The sequence below is a fragment of the Calypte anna genome, chromosome 3 (assembly GCF_003957555.1).
Source record: "Calypte anna isolate BGI_N300 chromosome 3, bCalAnn1_v1.p, whole genome shotgun sequence".
NCBI lineage: Eukaryota > Metazoa > Chordata > Aves > Apodiformes > Trochilidae > Calypte > Calypte anna.
Window position 1 is genome coordinate 46,529,835 of NC_044246.1, and position 17,552 is coordinate 46,547,386.

Genomic DNA, 17,552 nt, shown 5'->3' on the forward strand with positions numbered 1-17,552 from the left:
GCAATGGATTAATAAGAATGAACCAGAACAATTAAGTCTGATCTGTCCTTTTTATGCCATTTTATCTCCTTGGCCATAACAAAAAAGAGACATTCCAGATAAAAGATTTTGGTTTTTTTTCAAATACTCTATTTACAAAACAATTCTTAGGAAGTACACTCACACTTCAAGGGTCTCAAATTAAGCATTTCATGAGCTTTTAGCAATTCTCTCAGAAGAAGGAAAAGCTCCTGATGCAATTTACCTCTGTAGATGCTCCTAAATGGGAATCCATTGATCAAATGGAAGTCTCTAAACTCCCTTACTTTTTGAATCAGGAATTGTTTATTGGAGGGAGGTTAAGAATATCTAAACATTTTTAAAATAGTTAGATCCTGCTATAATGACTGAAATTAAGCCAATTTATCTCACAAAGAACTGTAGTTAAGACATCTGGCCATATATTGCACTTTCTTATCAATCTTCTTCATTAATACAGACATCATATATTGCTGTGTGAATGCCTGGAAGAAAATAAAGGTTCTTACCTAGTTTGATACTGTAAAACACTTTTTCATTTATACCTGTGTCTCCATCTTTAGCTAATATCTTCTCTGGGAGAATAGCCAGAGGGCCCAACTAGAAAAGAGTGGGTCCTGATTAAAGTTTGAAAAAAAATACACATAAATTTTGTATTTTTAATTAAGTCACAATTTTGATTACAGAAACTGGAATCCAGAAAAAATTCTGCCATACACACTTTTAAAAGAGAAAAATTATGACCAAAATACTTGACAGTTACACCAGACTATGAACCAGTAGTCACTGATGGAATCTGTGTTAAGAACATTGAATATTTTGGTTCTGTTCCACTCCTGGAAAACAAGATGCAACTTTACACTGCAGTCCTAATAAAAACAATAATTTATATAAAACAGAAAAACATTTCAGAAGATCCAAGAAAAGGGACACCAAAAATATAGAAGCAAAACCATATGTAGTTTAAAATATGTTAACATAAAGATAATGATAAAGAAATAGGGATAATAAAGAAGACAAGTAACTATTTCCATTTTAGTGGATTAATCTTATAATACAATACTGTGATTATCTTTATCAATATATACAGAAGCCTGAGTTAAAGAAATATATTCCACCAAGAAATTTGCACCCTATAGGGAAAAAAAACAACAAAAAAAGATAAAGCACAGTTCACTGTTCAGATTCTTATTTTGCTTGCCTGATTGTAATGAGTTAAGAAGCAATTACACTACTTAAAACTGAAACCATGCATCTAGCTTGAGGACTGATGGGCCTTTCAAGTTTACAGTAAAAGCCCTGTTAGGGCATTTGTGTTTTCTTTTTTTTTCCTTCAAACATATAATAATCTATTCCTGTAGCATAAAGTTTTATGTTTCATATAATACATGGTCTGTCTACCTGGTCCTTGAAGGTTTACAGTTGATAATCACACAATTCAGCAGTTAGCACAAAACAAAGCAGCCCTCCCTCCTCAAGGATGGGCTCAGTGATGAAGAATATTTGAGGGAAAAATACCATGGACTGGAATAACCTTTTTACATTCACAGCATTTAGTGAAAATTTTTTACCTGGTTTTCACTGATTTTTCCATTGTACACTGTTTGACTGAAATAGGGGTTCAACGTATCATAGTCTTCTACACTAATTAGTAACGATGCATTATCACTGTTGCTTCCAAATATTTCCTGCATCCCAAGAGAAGAAAAGAAGAAACATTGTAATCAAAGTACCCTTTCTTTGTGGAAAATACAGTAGAGTATTATTATACATGTTTTGTAGCATCTAAGCATTTTTAACATGAGCACTCTGACCCTGATAGATTCTTCCATTTCTAGATATCCATTTATAGGAATAATACTTTCAAAAGGCAATTGTTATTAGTTATTCATTTGATATTAGGAAGTGTTACATAATAGCACGTACATAATGGTACGCTTGCTGTAGCTTGTACTATTTGCTAGCTAACACAATAAATGTAGCAAAATTACTTCTTTTTAGTTCTAAAAGGAATTGAAGGCAAATATATCTCAAAAAAAGACACACAGAAAGACTGCAGGTGGCAAGCTGCAGCAAAAATAGGACATATCCACTGGAATGAATAGGTGTATACATATTCGAACAGTGGAGAAGAAATACGTACACTATACATACCTAGAGAAATATACTCAGACACTTGGACTGGTATTTGAGGGCAGACTTAAACAATGGCAAAAATATTAAGAATGTGCTACAGTTGTCTGCAGTACTAGCCAAGATGCAGATACAACATTTGGCTTGGGAAATCCTTAAGGTGTGAATGGGAAATTATAATAATGGAAGTATCACTACAGAACTATTATGCTTCTCATTCATCTTTTAATCTACATCATACCTTTGCTTGGACTGTTAAATTGAAAAGGCTGATCTTGTTGTAATCCAATGTTTTATTCACTATGATGTTTCCATCTCCTCCCCTTATATAAAAGTAATCAGAGTTTGGACCCTATTAAATAAATACATAAATCACATTGGCATGATTAGCAATGAACAATGAAATACTTTTTGTTTTCTTTTGCTACCTGTATTATTGGATTATTTTTCCTAAAAGACCTCTCAGACGTCACCACTGGAAAAGAAAATGCTGATCCTTATCAACACATTATACTGCCTCTCCCATCAGTGCTATTAGACTTTCTATCTGATTTATATCATCCTACGGTCAATAACTAAAGCAGGTCAGATAGATGATATCAGCTTCCCTTCAGCAGCTATAAAAGGAACAGAGAAAATGTGCTCAGACATGAAAAAAAGAAGATTCAGGGCTCACTGCGTGCTAGGCTAGGTACAAGTTATAACTTTAGATGGTCTTTCTGATGCTAGCATTTTGCAGATTTGTAATAGTAACTGCAGGACACACAGACAGCATCCTCGAATCAGGTCCAAAGCTATATTTTGTAAGAAATATAGACTGGCGTTTGCAGTCTTTGACAAAGGGCACTCACCCAAAGACTGTAAGTAATGACGTTCCACTGAGGTGAAAAATCTTTGTCCTGAGCTTCCACTTTTATAACCATGAAACCTATTGCAGATACCTAGAGGAAATAAAGATCACCAGATGCTTTTTCATAAGGCCCTTTCCATATTCCTCCTAATTGCTGTCAGAAAAGCTGTAAAATCTCCTTAGCATATGTAAATTACTCCCAATTTCCACTTTGGGCTGCAGAACTGAATGCTTCTTCTCCTTCCCATGCCTCCAGCTGCATGTGCAGCCCAACCACTTCCACACCCATGCAAAGGTGTAGAGAAATCCCATAAAAGTTCATGTAGAAATCTGAGTGTGGTCACATTACAACCTCGCACGTTTTAGCCCCAGTGAATAATTTAAAAATGCCACAAGAAATATATATTAGCATTTACCATAACCCACCTCTGATACTGAAGCACTATAGTGACTTTGCAGAAATTTTGGAGAATTGTCATTTATGTCTTGTAAGGTTAAGTCCCGTATATTCTCTATCTCATTAGTCTTCATAATGGAAGCAAAAAACACATTAGAAATGACAGCACTGATGTAGCAGCATATTAACAATCAATTTCATCATATAAAATGAGAGAGTCAAACAGACACAACTTCAGTTCTAAAAACTGCAACAGGGGAGTCATACTACCATTTCAAATAATGGTAGACTGGTTTTGAAAATATTTTAAAATTAACTTTTAAAAATTTAACTTAGCTTTTCTGTGAACAAAAACACTCATTCCAATTGGTACATTTAAAGAAATATATGTTCTACAAGATACTCTTAGCCTTCTGCATCATATTTTAAATGAAATAGTATTTCAGAAAACAAACATTTGCGTTAGACAAACAACACATATAACAAAAAATAATGCTGTAAACCATATCTTTTACTTACCATTCCAATCCTTCGGCAGACAATAGCATAAAAGAGATGATCACTCTAAAAATTACCAAACAAACTAATCAATAATGGTATTTATGAACTCCTTCTATGAATGTCAAAGAATAAACTATATCAAAACTATACAAAACAACTTTTGGTACTTGAATCCTCAGGTGCCATGCTGAGTTGACAGAGAATTGTTCATGTGATTCAGTTCCAGGAGCATACTTCAGCTGTCTGTATGTTGTACCAAAACACACTGCTTGCAATTCATAGCAAAGTCATTAAAGATTATTTATTGTATCACTGTATTAATTTGGCTGTCATTCATCTGCTGCTGGAATCTCCCCACCCAGATCTCACCAACCATGTACTTGACTGGTCTCCCCAACAGAAAATTGACAGAGAATGGGAAAATATGTGTAGGAAGCATAAAAAAAAAAGGCTTTAAGCTATTTGGAAAATATCCAAGTGAGAAATGTGAATGTAAAAGTCATAAATACATTTTTTTCAATTAGAAGTCTTGACTGTAACTGTGGTTTTTTAAGTATGTATGGTCCAATTCTGTTAAGTACAGCCAGTGAAATAGCAATTGTATAAAAAGTAGCCTGGATTTAGTCTGAAGAACTACACCATTTTCATATTCAGAGGCAGCTTCAGCCAGGAAAAACATTAATAGTGCTTTATAGGTTCCTGGTAGTCCTACAAAGCTAGAATGGCCTAGGAGGAAGGACCTTCTGTCCACCAGCCAACAGGGGCCAATGGTTCTATATTTGTGTGTGAAGTTAAGCACTTGTATAAATATTCATAGTTAAAGGTTGCCTTCTACCAAATTACACCTGATTAATCTTACTTCGATGAAATAACTCATGTTACTGAGAGATGAGTTCTAAGAAAAGTGACACCTGTCATAAATGTGTATTTAAAAATTTCATTACAAGTGACAATACATGATTAGGAAAGAACCTGTCTGGCTGTCAATTGCCAGGTAAGCTTACAGTTACAGGAAAATGAAGATATTTAACAGGTATTATTGAGTGCTAGTGATTGAATTCTATGCTGCTCTTTCTGATTAATCTCTTTTTTGGAATACCAACTTGTATTGTGAGGGAATGAGCAACTAAAATTTACATCCTAGTGCACTTGTCAATAAAAGATCTGTAACTAGGTCTAACATGAGTGGAAAGAATACCTTAATAGAATCAACATCCAGAGCCTTACGAGTCCTCACTGTTGCACTGTCAGATCCAGGATTATACACTAGCTCCACATATGCTAAGTGCTCAGGAAACAGGTATTCTTTTAATTCCAAATTCACATTGGGTGGGATATTTATAATCTGTTCTATATCACCTGTAAGAGAAAGTGTAACAAATTAGGTTGCCTTTTGGAAAAGAAATACATACATTCATTTCATATGTACTGACAATAAGATTATTAGTTACTTTTTGGTTATATTTTACATTACTTTGGCATTTTCAGCTAAGTAATGAGACTTGCTAAAGTGTCCTCAACTACTGTGCAGAAGTGCATAGATAGGTTTTTTAAAACACAGAAAGTAACTTTTCCCAATATATTCACATTCTCTAACAAAATGTCCAGAGTCAAAAATCTTGGCATAATCTCCACCTAAATTTCCACCATTTTCTGGGAATAGCTTTATAATGAAATTTTTTTTCCACATTTACAGTGAAAATGTAAGCGAAGTGTAATCAAAGTCAGGAAACACTATCAGTATCAGCAGAAGGGTGATTTGGGGCTGCATGGGAGAAGATTCAGTGTTTGTCAAACACCAGGGCATTTCATATCTCTTAATTGAATACAGTGTGAATCTGGACTCAATCTTGTGTTCTTGTGTTTGGTTAAATTTTAACTTTGGTACAAAATGGTAACTGTACAGCCCCTCCTTTAATCTCTTCCTATATGTTCAGAACACTGAAACATAATGATGCAATATTTGAATAAATTTGAATGCTATTTTCTACAACCATGCATTTAGGAACTTTAAAATGTTAAACTTTAAAGTGTTTTTTGTAATTAGCATGATTAATATTAGAGTAATTATCATTTTAGTAGTGAGTGTATTACTTGCTTGGTTAAACACCAAATTTGTGTTTGAAAGGTATTGTTTTAAAACATCCAGTGTGGAGCTATGGGCAATTTTATTAAATAGGTTTAAATTCTCTTCTATTATATAATCAATATATTTGTGTTTATGAAATAATTCTTATCTTCTCGTGGAACATATTCTTTGGATTGCACAACCATAATTCCCTGTCGTCACCAAAATCTTTCCCAAACATTCCAAATATTTTCCATAAACTTCAGGAAGCTTGCTAGCTGTGTTCCTTTCTTAATCTATTACTTTTTTACTCAATCATTATTAACTTGGGCTAATAAGCCCTTTCTGTAACAGCCCCATCTCCACATGCAGACTTGTGGCGTTGGTCACTAAGTCCTGAAGGGAAGAGAACCTCATCTTCTTTCAACAGAAGGGAGTGTCTGGAATGCTGTCAGATACCAGCCCAAAGATATTGCACTAAAATTGCATGCCAGGAGAAAGTCCAGGCAGATGGCAATAAGCATGGAACAACTGGGCTGCATCCCAGGGGCACGGCATTGTGTGGGATCACAAGATTTACTATGTAGTGTTGAAACTGGTGGAAGAAAACACTTCAAGAAAACAAAATCTGTCTTTACCTGCTGATATACTGTCTAATCCTCCATCCTGAGATGGATACGTTCAGACATGCAGCAAGCAGCTGCCTAAGAAACAGTATTCCATCCAGTGGAGGGAGCCTAACAAAAAGTGCTCAGAAAAAATTGAAACTGACTGTACCTATGCTGACAGGTAAGTCAGCAAGTACACTCACACATATGACGCACACAAAGGGCCAAACTTCTTGCTAGATGCTTAAAAATTAAAGGAAGAGGAATTAAGGTGAAAGGAGAGTCTTTTCCTTTCTATCTCCACGCAGGAGTCAGCCACAGCAGCTATGCTGTCATACTTAATTAACAGTTACTGGAAAAAAACTCACTGCTCTCTATCATACCCTTTATCCTGCAGTTTGCTGAAAGCCAAAAAACCATGGAGATTGCCTGTGAGTAGTCGGCATGGGCCTGGCACATGCATCCCTGAGATCCTAAAGGGCTACAAAATATCCTGAAAGGAACATTTTGGCCATAACCTAATGCTTTGCCTTGTGAGGTTGCTGTATACCTGTTGGTATAGCCCAATCTTGACTGTGGGGCTGCCTCTAACAGAGAGCATGGTCACAAAGCCCTGACTCTTAGCCCACAACAGTAACTTCTTTGGTTAGTGGTGGGAGGAACAGAGGATGCAGTCGTCCTCTGTATTGTATTTGCAATGCAAATACAAACAAAAATTAAAATACTGTCTACTCCTCTTCTGCACTGCGCTCTCTTGCAGCCACTACCCTTCCCCAGTGCAGGATTTTGTCTCCAAGACACAGTCACACTTTGCCAGCCAGGATAAGGAAGCATAGAAAATATGGTGATTAATGTTAACGTTGTCACATATAAACTGCACACATTAATCATCAGAATAACACAGAACATGCTACACTAACAAATAAAACTAGAATAGAAAATGCAAATACATTGAATTGACCTCACCATTGTCTGTACTGCATGCCTGCTTGTTCCTTCACACCCCACCTGCTCTCCCAATTGCCCCAACAAAACAAAAAATGGGGTTTCAGAGAGGTTCCAGTCTCCAGCAGAGCTCCAGAAGCAGAGCAAGGCTGTGGTTACAGTGATTCCTTCTGATGTAGGAGGGAAGGATGGGATCAGCTTTTGTGGGCTGATTAACCAAGGGGGACTGTGAACATCAGGTTTTCTATATTTATTTCCTATTCTCCTGTCTGCTATGTCTATTCAGCCAGTGAGATCCCTGGATTAGAAAATTTTGGTTTTTATCTTCATTTATTCTGCTGCAGTATGCCATGTAAACAGCTGCTGCATCCAGCCATGAAGGGTATTGTAAATCAATTAATAACACAGATTTGGTATAAAATACAGCGACTACACAAAGCATAGAAGTACTGAGTGCATTAGGGAGCAAATCAGACAGTTCTAGGATAGAATTATGATTTTACCTGTAAATTCATCCAAAAAGCCTGACAGCATGAGTGGGTCGGGTGTTGTATCACAATTTATACTTGTGGTTTCTACAAAGAAAACGAAAAGTCATGTACAAATGACACATAGGGGGTATTTCTAGAAACAGTGCAAGGTAAACAAGTTTCTGCTATATAAAACCAGATGTACACAATAGTTCAAATGAAGCTGAAAGACATTTATCATGGTGGCACCTTCACATAGTTTGCAGGGTTTAAAACAATACACTACATGGAGTATGTAAACATTCATGTTACGGACCCAATCTATCCTTGCTACACCCCATTTACACAATTAAAGACTTCACAACTTAAAAATCAGCTATAAAAAAAGATGTGTATATGTCTAGCTACAGAATTGTCCTTCCGTTGTACCCTGACCAGACTGAAACTTGGGCTTTACTGCCTGAAAGTAATAGATCACTGTTTACCTCCCTCCTGAAACTTCTGTACAAATCATAACTGAAACTGCTTTTGTACCATGGCCTGGGCAGTTGTATTCTACTACCACAGAAACTGCAAATACGATGCTATTTACCAATGGAATGTCAGCAAGAATCCAGGAGACTAGGATAAAGGCATATTAATGTATTTACCTGAAATCTATTCTCCTTAAATTTTTACAGCAATTGACATTTTTTAATAGTATATTTTTCTTTTCTGAGCACGAGCTTTCAAAAAATTTTTATTGTACTTTAGTGCCATCTCTTTATATTTTCTCTGTATGATAAAAAGCAACAGACTTTCTTCCTAGATCTGCAAACTATACACACAGAAATCCATCAGGTTTTTTTCCTCCTTCCCTGATCAAACATACCCAGCAAAGCTGGCACAGTGCAATCAATGTTCTTACTATACCTGTGCAGCTTCTGTTGCCTTATGCAGGTTGCACCAACACCAAGAGTGTCCCCACTTTTCTCTTAGCCAACCTTACAGTATATCCAAACTGAGAGTTGGTAGAAGAAGCAGTGGGCTTTTTTTGCCTGGCTAGGCAGATGCCTTCATATTTATTCCCAAAATGGGGTCTGTGCATTACCAGCTTCTGCTATTCCTCAACATTCTTCTTGTTGTTCCCATTTGCACACTCTGCAGGATCCCCTTTGTAAGAATATATTGAGCAGATTTCTACTCATGTAACTGAACAAAACCTAGAGAATATTTCTACAGTCAGCAGCTGCTGGTTATGGATTTAATTTGCTGCCTCTGTTTCAAAGCATTCAAAAGCCTCCTTCTGAAAGCAGCAGTCTAGAATACTGGCTGGAGTGTTACATCACAGTTGAATAATGGAAATTCAATAATTAAATAAAAACTCCTGCTGCTTTTTTCACAATGAAAAAAATTATCTCAGCCATTTCTGATCATTCTCTGGAGCTATCAGAAACAAAGGAAAGACACTTAAGCATTTTCACTGTTGTGAAAGTTCTCTAGGAAGGCTGATGGACCAAAATCATGTAAAAACCTTAAGTTGAGTAATACAGACATTGTTTCTACTCCCATATTCAGCGAATGGATGGCACAGTTTTCACTTTCTGAAATCCTTCTCCTCAATACACCAAAGAGATCTAACTTTTCAGGGAATCCATACCACTACAACAAATATAAAATTTTAAAATGGTAACTACTCCAGTGCAATTTAGCAGCGTAACAGCAGTGAGAAATTTAGATGATCCCAACTTCAAAATTATACATTCCCAGAATCAGTTTCAGCCTAGGTATTTTAATAAACCAAATCTGAAAAAAGTTTAAAGAGGACTTACAGAAACCCACTGTGCATACAAGAGCAGTGGTTTTCAACCTGAGATCACTGAGACCCTGAAAGTCTACAGATCACTGCCAAGCGCACCAGGAAGATTGCTTATTTAGTTGCTATTTCATCAGTCCACAGATCAATGTATTCTTCTAGGACTGTGATTTATATGGATTATTTAATTTTGCTAAATTTCAATAAAAGCAGGAACAGACTCAGAAGTGTTTATAAAAATAACACTACTTACTTTGTGCATCGAGACAGATGAATGTAACCCCACCAATTAAAGCAAAAAACAGAGATCTAGAGAGCGCCATGAGCACCATAGGAAAAAATATCCTACTGAAGGCAAAACCAGATGATGTTTCTCATATAAAATATTTGTAAAGAATCATTTCATCTGCTGTAAGGTAGTTATCTTGACAAATGTTTCAGTGAGAACAAGGCAAAATATTGGAATACGCCTTTGAGAGCAATCCACAATCTATATAACATGCTTATCATTTTCATCTTGTGAGATCAAAGTCCCTTTCAGGCAATAAAATAGACCAACCAGGAAATACCATATTTTGTGTTATAGCACAAATAACAAAGCCTGGTTTTATTTTGTAATTCAATAAAGAGATGAGAAAAAATACAACCAGGAAGCCAACCATGTCCTGGGCTGAATCAAAAGAAGCACAGACAGGTGGGTCAAGGGATGTGATTCTCCCCCTCTACTCTGCTCTTGTGAGACCCCACCTGGAGTATGGTGTCCAGTTCTGGAGTCACCATTTCTTGAGCATATCCAGAGGAGAGCCACAAAAATGATCAGAGGACTGGAGAACCTCCCCTGTGGAGATAGCCAAGGAAGCCTATCCTTGAATGCCCAGGAGCAGGCTGTCCCTGTGTGCCAAGAGGCATCCCGGCAGGGAAAACAGTTAGTCTGGCTGAACTGGGAGATAGTGAAGGAAATGCAGGTTAAAAAGAGAACATACAGACAATGGAAAATAGGGTTGGCTACTCAGGAAGAGTAGCCGCTTCCATTATGGATAGCAAAAAGTCTTTCTACAGATACATCAACAGCAAAAGAAGGGGCAGGGAAAACCTCCGTTCCTTGTTGGAGATGGGGGGGAAACATAGTTACCAAAGATGAGGACAAGGCTGATACATATTTACTTTCTTTACCTCAGTTTTCAACAGAAAGAGAGGTTGTCCTGAGGACAGCTGCTTCTGGGGTTTGTAGAGAGAAATAAGGAGCTGAGTAGGCCCCCTGTAATCCTGGAGGGAACAGTTTGTGACCTGCTGAGGCACTCGGATCCTCCCAAGACTATGGTACCCGCCGGGATCCTCCCCAGGGTGATGAGGGAGCTGGCAGAAGAGCTTGCCAAGCTGCTCTCCATCATTTACCAACAGTCCTGGCTCACTGGGGAGTTCCCAGATGATTTGAAGTTGGTGAATGTCACACCAATCCACAAAAAAGGGCTGGAAGGAGGACCCAGGAAGCTCCAGGCCTGTCAGCCTGACCTCAGTGCCTGGCAGGGATATGGAGCAGATCATCCTCGGGGCAATCACACAGCACCCACAGGATGGACAGGAGGTCAGACCCAGCCAGCATGGGGTTAGGAAGGGCAGGTCCTGTCTAACCAACTTGATCTCCTTTTATGACTGGGTGACCCACCTGGTGGATGAGGGGAAGGCTATGGATGGAGTCTACCCGGACTTCAGCAAGGCCTTTGACACCGTCTCCCACAGCATTCTCCTGGAAAAGCTGTCAGCCCACAGCTCGGACAGGGGCACTGTGTGCTGGGTTAGGAACTGCTGGAGGCCCCCAGAGAGTGGTGCTGAATGGTGCTGATCCAATTGGCGGCCACTCACCCTGGGGGTGTCCCCCAGGGATCAGTGCTGGGCCCAGTTCTGTTTAATATCTTCATTGATGGTTTAGATGAGGGGATTGAGTCCACCATTAGGAAATTCACAAACGACCCTAAGTTGGGGGGGAGTGTGGATCAGCTGGAAAGCAGGAGGGCTTGGCAGAGGGAACTGGACAAACTGGAGAGTTGGGCTGATTCCAACGGGATGAGGTTCAACATGGCCAAGTGCCGGGTCCTGCACTTTGGCCACAACAACCCCATGGGGAGCTCCAGGCTGGGCACAGAGTGGCTGAGAGCAGCCAGGCAGAGAGGGACCTTGGAGTTTGGATTGACAGGAAGCTGAACATGAGCCAGCAGTGTGCCCAGGTGGCCAAGAAGGCCAATGGCATCCTGGCCTGTATCAGGAACAGTGTGGTCAGCAGGTACAGGGAAGGGATTCTGCCCCTGTACTCAGTGCTGGTGAGGCCACACCTCAAGGACTGTGTCCAGTTCTGGGCCCCTCAGTTCAGGAAGGAGATTGAGGTGCTGGAGCAGGTCCAGAGGAGAGCAAGGAGGCTGTGAAGGGATCCAGCACAAGTCCTGTGAGGAAGGGCTAAGGGAGCTGGGGGTGTTCAGTCTGGAGAAGAGGAGGCTCATCAGTAAGACAAGAGGGCATGGTCTTAAGCTCTGCTTGGGGAGGTTTAGGTTAGATATTAGGAAAAAATTCTTTACAGAGAGGGTGATCAGACATTGGAATGGGCTGCCCAGGGGGGTGGTGGATTCTCCGTCCCTGGAGGTTTTTACAAGAGACTGATGTGGCACTCGGTGCCACGGTCTGGTAAACATGACTGTAGTGGATCAAAGGTATGACTTGATGATATCAGAGGTCCTTTCCAACCCAGATGATTCTGTGAAGCTGGGGTTGTTCAGATGAACAAAGAGGAGGCTCTGAGGTGACCTTATAGCAGCTTTCCAATACCTGAAGAGGGCCTACAAGGAAGATGGGGTAGGGTAGGGCTTTTGGCATGGGCATACAGCGAGAGGACAAGGGCCAATGGTTTAAAACTTGGACAGGGGAGATTTAGATTAGCTAGTAGGACAAAATTCCTATGAGGGTGGTAAGACACTGGAAAAGGTTGCCCAGGAAAGCTGTGGATGCCCCCTTCCTGGAAGTGTTGAAGGCCTGGTTAGATTGGGCTTTGAGCAACCTGATCTAGTGGGAGGTGTCCCTGCACATGGCAGGGAGTTGGAACTAGATAATCTTTAAGGTCCCTTCCAACGATAACCATTCTATGATTGTATGATTCTAAAACAGCAAGATGTCCTGACCAATGTGAGAGAAACTTAGATATGTCCCTGGAAAGAAAACTAAATGGGGTGTCAAAAGGAAAACAAACCAAGATTGCCCCTTTTAATCTCATTGCGATGGCAGAGCATCTTCTCATAACAAGCATTAAGTACAGAATTCCTCTTGTAAAACAGTAGTTCTTATTTGATACAACAAAACCAGACATCTGGTGGTAGTATTTTACAGATCATACACATTGCAAATAGGTTTAATGGGCAGTTAAAACATTTTACTTCAATGAAGTTTCCTGAAAAAGTAAAGAAAAAACCAGACACTAAAAGCTTTAAAAGACTACAAGTTATACAGCTAATCATGCAGTTTGTTCCAGTCAGTTGAAGGTAAATATACCTTTAATTCAAAGGAGCAACTGATTACGCAGTAAGGAAACTGCTGCCAGACCAAGGTCTTTTCATGTTTATGCTACCATGTTTTGTCACCATGGATACCAAAGTAATTATGATAGCGTGAATGAAAATGCAAAACATAATAAAATGGCATACAGTATCTAAAAATAAAATTTTAATTGTGCTTTTCTGGCCTTAAATAAGTGAAATGGAAATGTGGGAGCAATTCAAGCAGAACCGATTAAAATTTTTAAAAGTTCAATTGTGGGCACCATCTCTTTTGAACAAGGGCCACAGCCAGCCAAGATTATGCATTCAGTGGCAGTATTACTAGAGCCAATTTTGGGTAGTTATTTTTCCTCCCCTGCCTAATTGTTTCCTGTGTCTGTGATGACCAGGCCTTGGGAAGGTTATGTAACAAAATACAGAAGGCAGATATGTGCACAAAGTTCTTCTTGAGAAAAAGAAAGGGAAGCTTCATGATCTGGATCACTGAACAGCATCACACACCTTTGTGCTCTCATAGCCAGGCCACAGGCTATGTAAAGTGATGTTTGTTCCAAGGAGTTCTTCTAGCAACCAATCCTCCTGACCACTAGGAATACTTATGTGCTGTAATCTTAATCCACTAAGAAATATCTTCTTTTGGATATTTCAAAACACAGTGAAGGCTAAGCAGCTTCAAGTATTTTCTGGGGCTAGCAAGAGGCATCCGAGAGAGCTCGGAACTCAGTGATAAGAAGTGATGGAGACCCTAGAGGATAAAATTCCAGAAATTTCTCCCTCATTATCTATGGGGAAGCAGCATAAACACAGAAGGTAGGACATTAACGTACATGGACCCAGTACAAAACCAAACATAAGTTAAAGGTCACCTACAGGCAGGTGCAGAATGAAAACTGCTGCTGAGATGCAGAGCAGTGCTGTTCTACTCTCTTCAAAGCTGCAACAGCTCTTGAACTGGGGGTGTCCTAGTCCAAAGCTGCCACGCAGGATTCTTCCTTCCTGCATGGCAGCTGTTGATGGATCAGTACTCTAAGCCCAGACAAAGAGAAGCATCATGAGAGTCTTGGCCATTGCCACCTCTGTCCCATAACACAGTCAGGCCAAGAACAGAGTCAGGACTAAGTTCATTTGTTTTCTATGCTTAGCATACAGGAAAAAGGGAGGATGGAGACATGGAATTAAGGTGAGATGCTCTGTAACACCAAGCAAGTTAGAGAGCAGCAGGAATGCAGCCTGGAAAGGGGTTTGTTCAGGGTGGTGGAAACAGCAATTTTTAACCTGACAATGAACACCATTATCTGGAACCTGTAAGCCCAGCATCCAGATATGTTGTAGAGGACAAGGCTGCTTGATGACCATGCAGGGCACAACAGTGGAAAACAGCAGGACACGCACTTCTCCCATGAGACTGAGCAGTGAGTGCCATCCTCTAAGGGAGTGCAGAGTCCTCCCGAAGCTAAGGCTGCCCCTCACTTTCAACAGCAGCAGCACCTACCAAATTAGCATCTGAAGCCCTCCTGATTCCCAAAGTACAGGAGCTTGTGCAATCCTGGGCAACCTCATGTCAGTTGCTGTAGCCTTCAGACTGTCTGACAGTTCCATCAACCTCCAACACCATGATGCTCAGGGACAGGATGAGACAGTAACCTCAGGGACACAGCCATTCTGTGCTGTCACTTGGCGGATGCCTGCAAAAGCCTTTGGCTGGTTTTATTTATAGATAAAGGCCAAAATGGTATTGAAAAGTAAATCTATTCCTGCAGTAAGATAAATCTAACTCGAGTACAGTCTTCTTTACTTTCTAACCATTAGAACATAGAGAATGAACTCAGAACACAGTGTTACAGTTAATAAAGATTGGATTTCACCAAGAACAGCTGCAGGGGGAATGTCCTCAGTATTTGCTTATATATGCCGCTCACTTGGACATCAAGAACAAATTAAGGTTTTATACTTGCCCTGAGTGGAAAGGGAGGTGCCTAAATGGAAGCAGGGATCTTCATATAAAAAATACCAGCACATGCAGATATGGTACTTAAGAAAACGGTTTAGTGGGCATGGTGGTGGTGGGTAGATGGTTGGACTTGAAGACCTCAGAGGTCTGTTCCAATCCTCATGATTTTATGCAATGGCCCAAGCAGGCACAGAAGCACATTCCTGATGCAGCACTGTACGTAACCCTACACACAACAAGAACAGGAAACTGTTTTTTAAAAGAACAATTCCCTTCTGGCAAAGAGAAGTGTCCTCTCAGTCACCTCAAATTGCCCACACTGTTCGCAGTTCTGTGTTTACAGACTGGGACAACCACGTTTCTCCTAACACATTGCCCTTTCCTCTTGGAGCTATCACTGAATTTAAAATTCTGGCCTTTTCTCCAAGATTTCTGAACCTCAAGAAACCAGGCACAGCTCCACAGTGAAACAGGTTAGTTTAAACACATATGACAGTAGGCTGTACACTGTAGCCTTCTCGGGATACCAACTGCACATATACAGGACACCCATATAGCAATTTCTAGAAACATAATAATAGAAATTAACTCTATTCACAGATTAAACAGAATGGTTAGACTGGATGATCAACACTGTGGAAGTGAAAGGCAAAGTTAAACATCTTTTGAGCATAGCTTCGTTTGACGTTTTGCATACTTGGGTCATTTGTAGGGCAGCTGACTCAAATTTTTAATCCAGCTTCAAAACTCAATGCAGATACAAGTTCTTTAAAGTTCTTGTAGACTTGGAGAAGCTCAGCATACAATGATATCCTGCTCTTGCCAGAAAAAAAGTCTCTACCATGATGCTGCAATGTAATCACAAATACACCCGTGTTTGAGACCACTGAAGATTATTTGTGCACTTACTTAGTTCTTACGAGTATCTATAAAAAAAGCCTCACACTTCTTAAATTAATAACATTTATTTCCATTAAATCAAGACAAATTCAAAATTAATACAAGGTAAAAATTCAAGGTGGTTGGCAAGGGGAAAAAAGACTGTGCACCAGGTATGTTATTTTTATATGCTTAAAAATATTGTTGAATGAAACAATACTGGCACGTAGAACTGGCGCTTTCCCACAAAACAAAACCAGCGGAATTTTCCCTTCTCATCAGTAGCTCTATGAAAACTAAACACACATTCATGCAGCCTGCAACTTTCACAGCAAATTTCACCATGGCAATTTGGAACACTCCTCTATCAGACCCCCAAAATTGTACCAAAACACTTACCCTACTGTATTTTCATACTTGTTTGATTTTATGATACTTCCTCTTTCAACAAACAACAATCAGTTTTCCAATATTTATTACAAGTGTTTCAAACTGTATTAGTATTGGTAAGCAGGCCTGAGACATTAATAAAGCCTTATTTATTTGATAAAGATTAAAGCACTTCTTCAAAGTTACCACTCCTGACTAAAATCAAAGACACCGAAAAATCCACTGTTTTGCCTGTTGGTTTCATTGGGCTCCGCATTTGCTCCAGCATTACACAAAACAAACAACAAGAAACATTATTTTTAAAATTGTTTCAATAAAAATCTTTCAGCTTGAAAGCAGTGTTTTCAAGTATTGCTATCCTTATCTTCTGACACCTACTGAAAATCCACAAAAAAAAAGACAAACAAACAAAAAAAAGCATGAATGGAGAGAAGAGTGCATATAAATAATGACCCCCTTCTCCTCATCCCACCCCCACCCAGGATCTTGACTTAATTCCAAACTCACGATTTATTGTACAGCTGTGGGCTGGAATAAGCTTTCCCTGAGTGCTCTTTCTACCTGTTTCAAAAAGTCAGAATGTGTTTAGTTGAATTCAGCCATTATTATTGCCATTTTCTTAGCTAATATGTGACTTATCTTCTAAGCAAATTATTTTAGTTTGGTAGCCCTGGATTTTACATGTAGACAAACTTGTATTCTATTGCTCCAAATACAGAACTTGAAAGTGCATCTGACCTCTAAACAGTATTATTCAGGCAGGTTTCAGAAAGTAACTAGACCCAAAAGATTGACATGCACAAACCTTCATATTGATCTATCTCAGTTGAAAGATGCAGAGTTAATACTATATCTAATCAGAAACTTAGTGGCATAGCATTGCTAAGAGATAATAGAGCTGCTTTGCATCCTAAGGTCTGGATATTAAAAGGGAACAAACACTGTATTGTGCAAGAGGGGTCAGATATGGAATGGGAATATTAATTTCACATACAAGCAAAGCAAGCG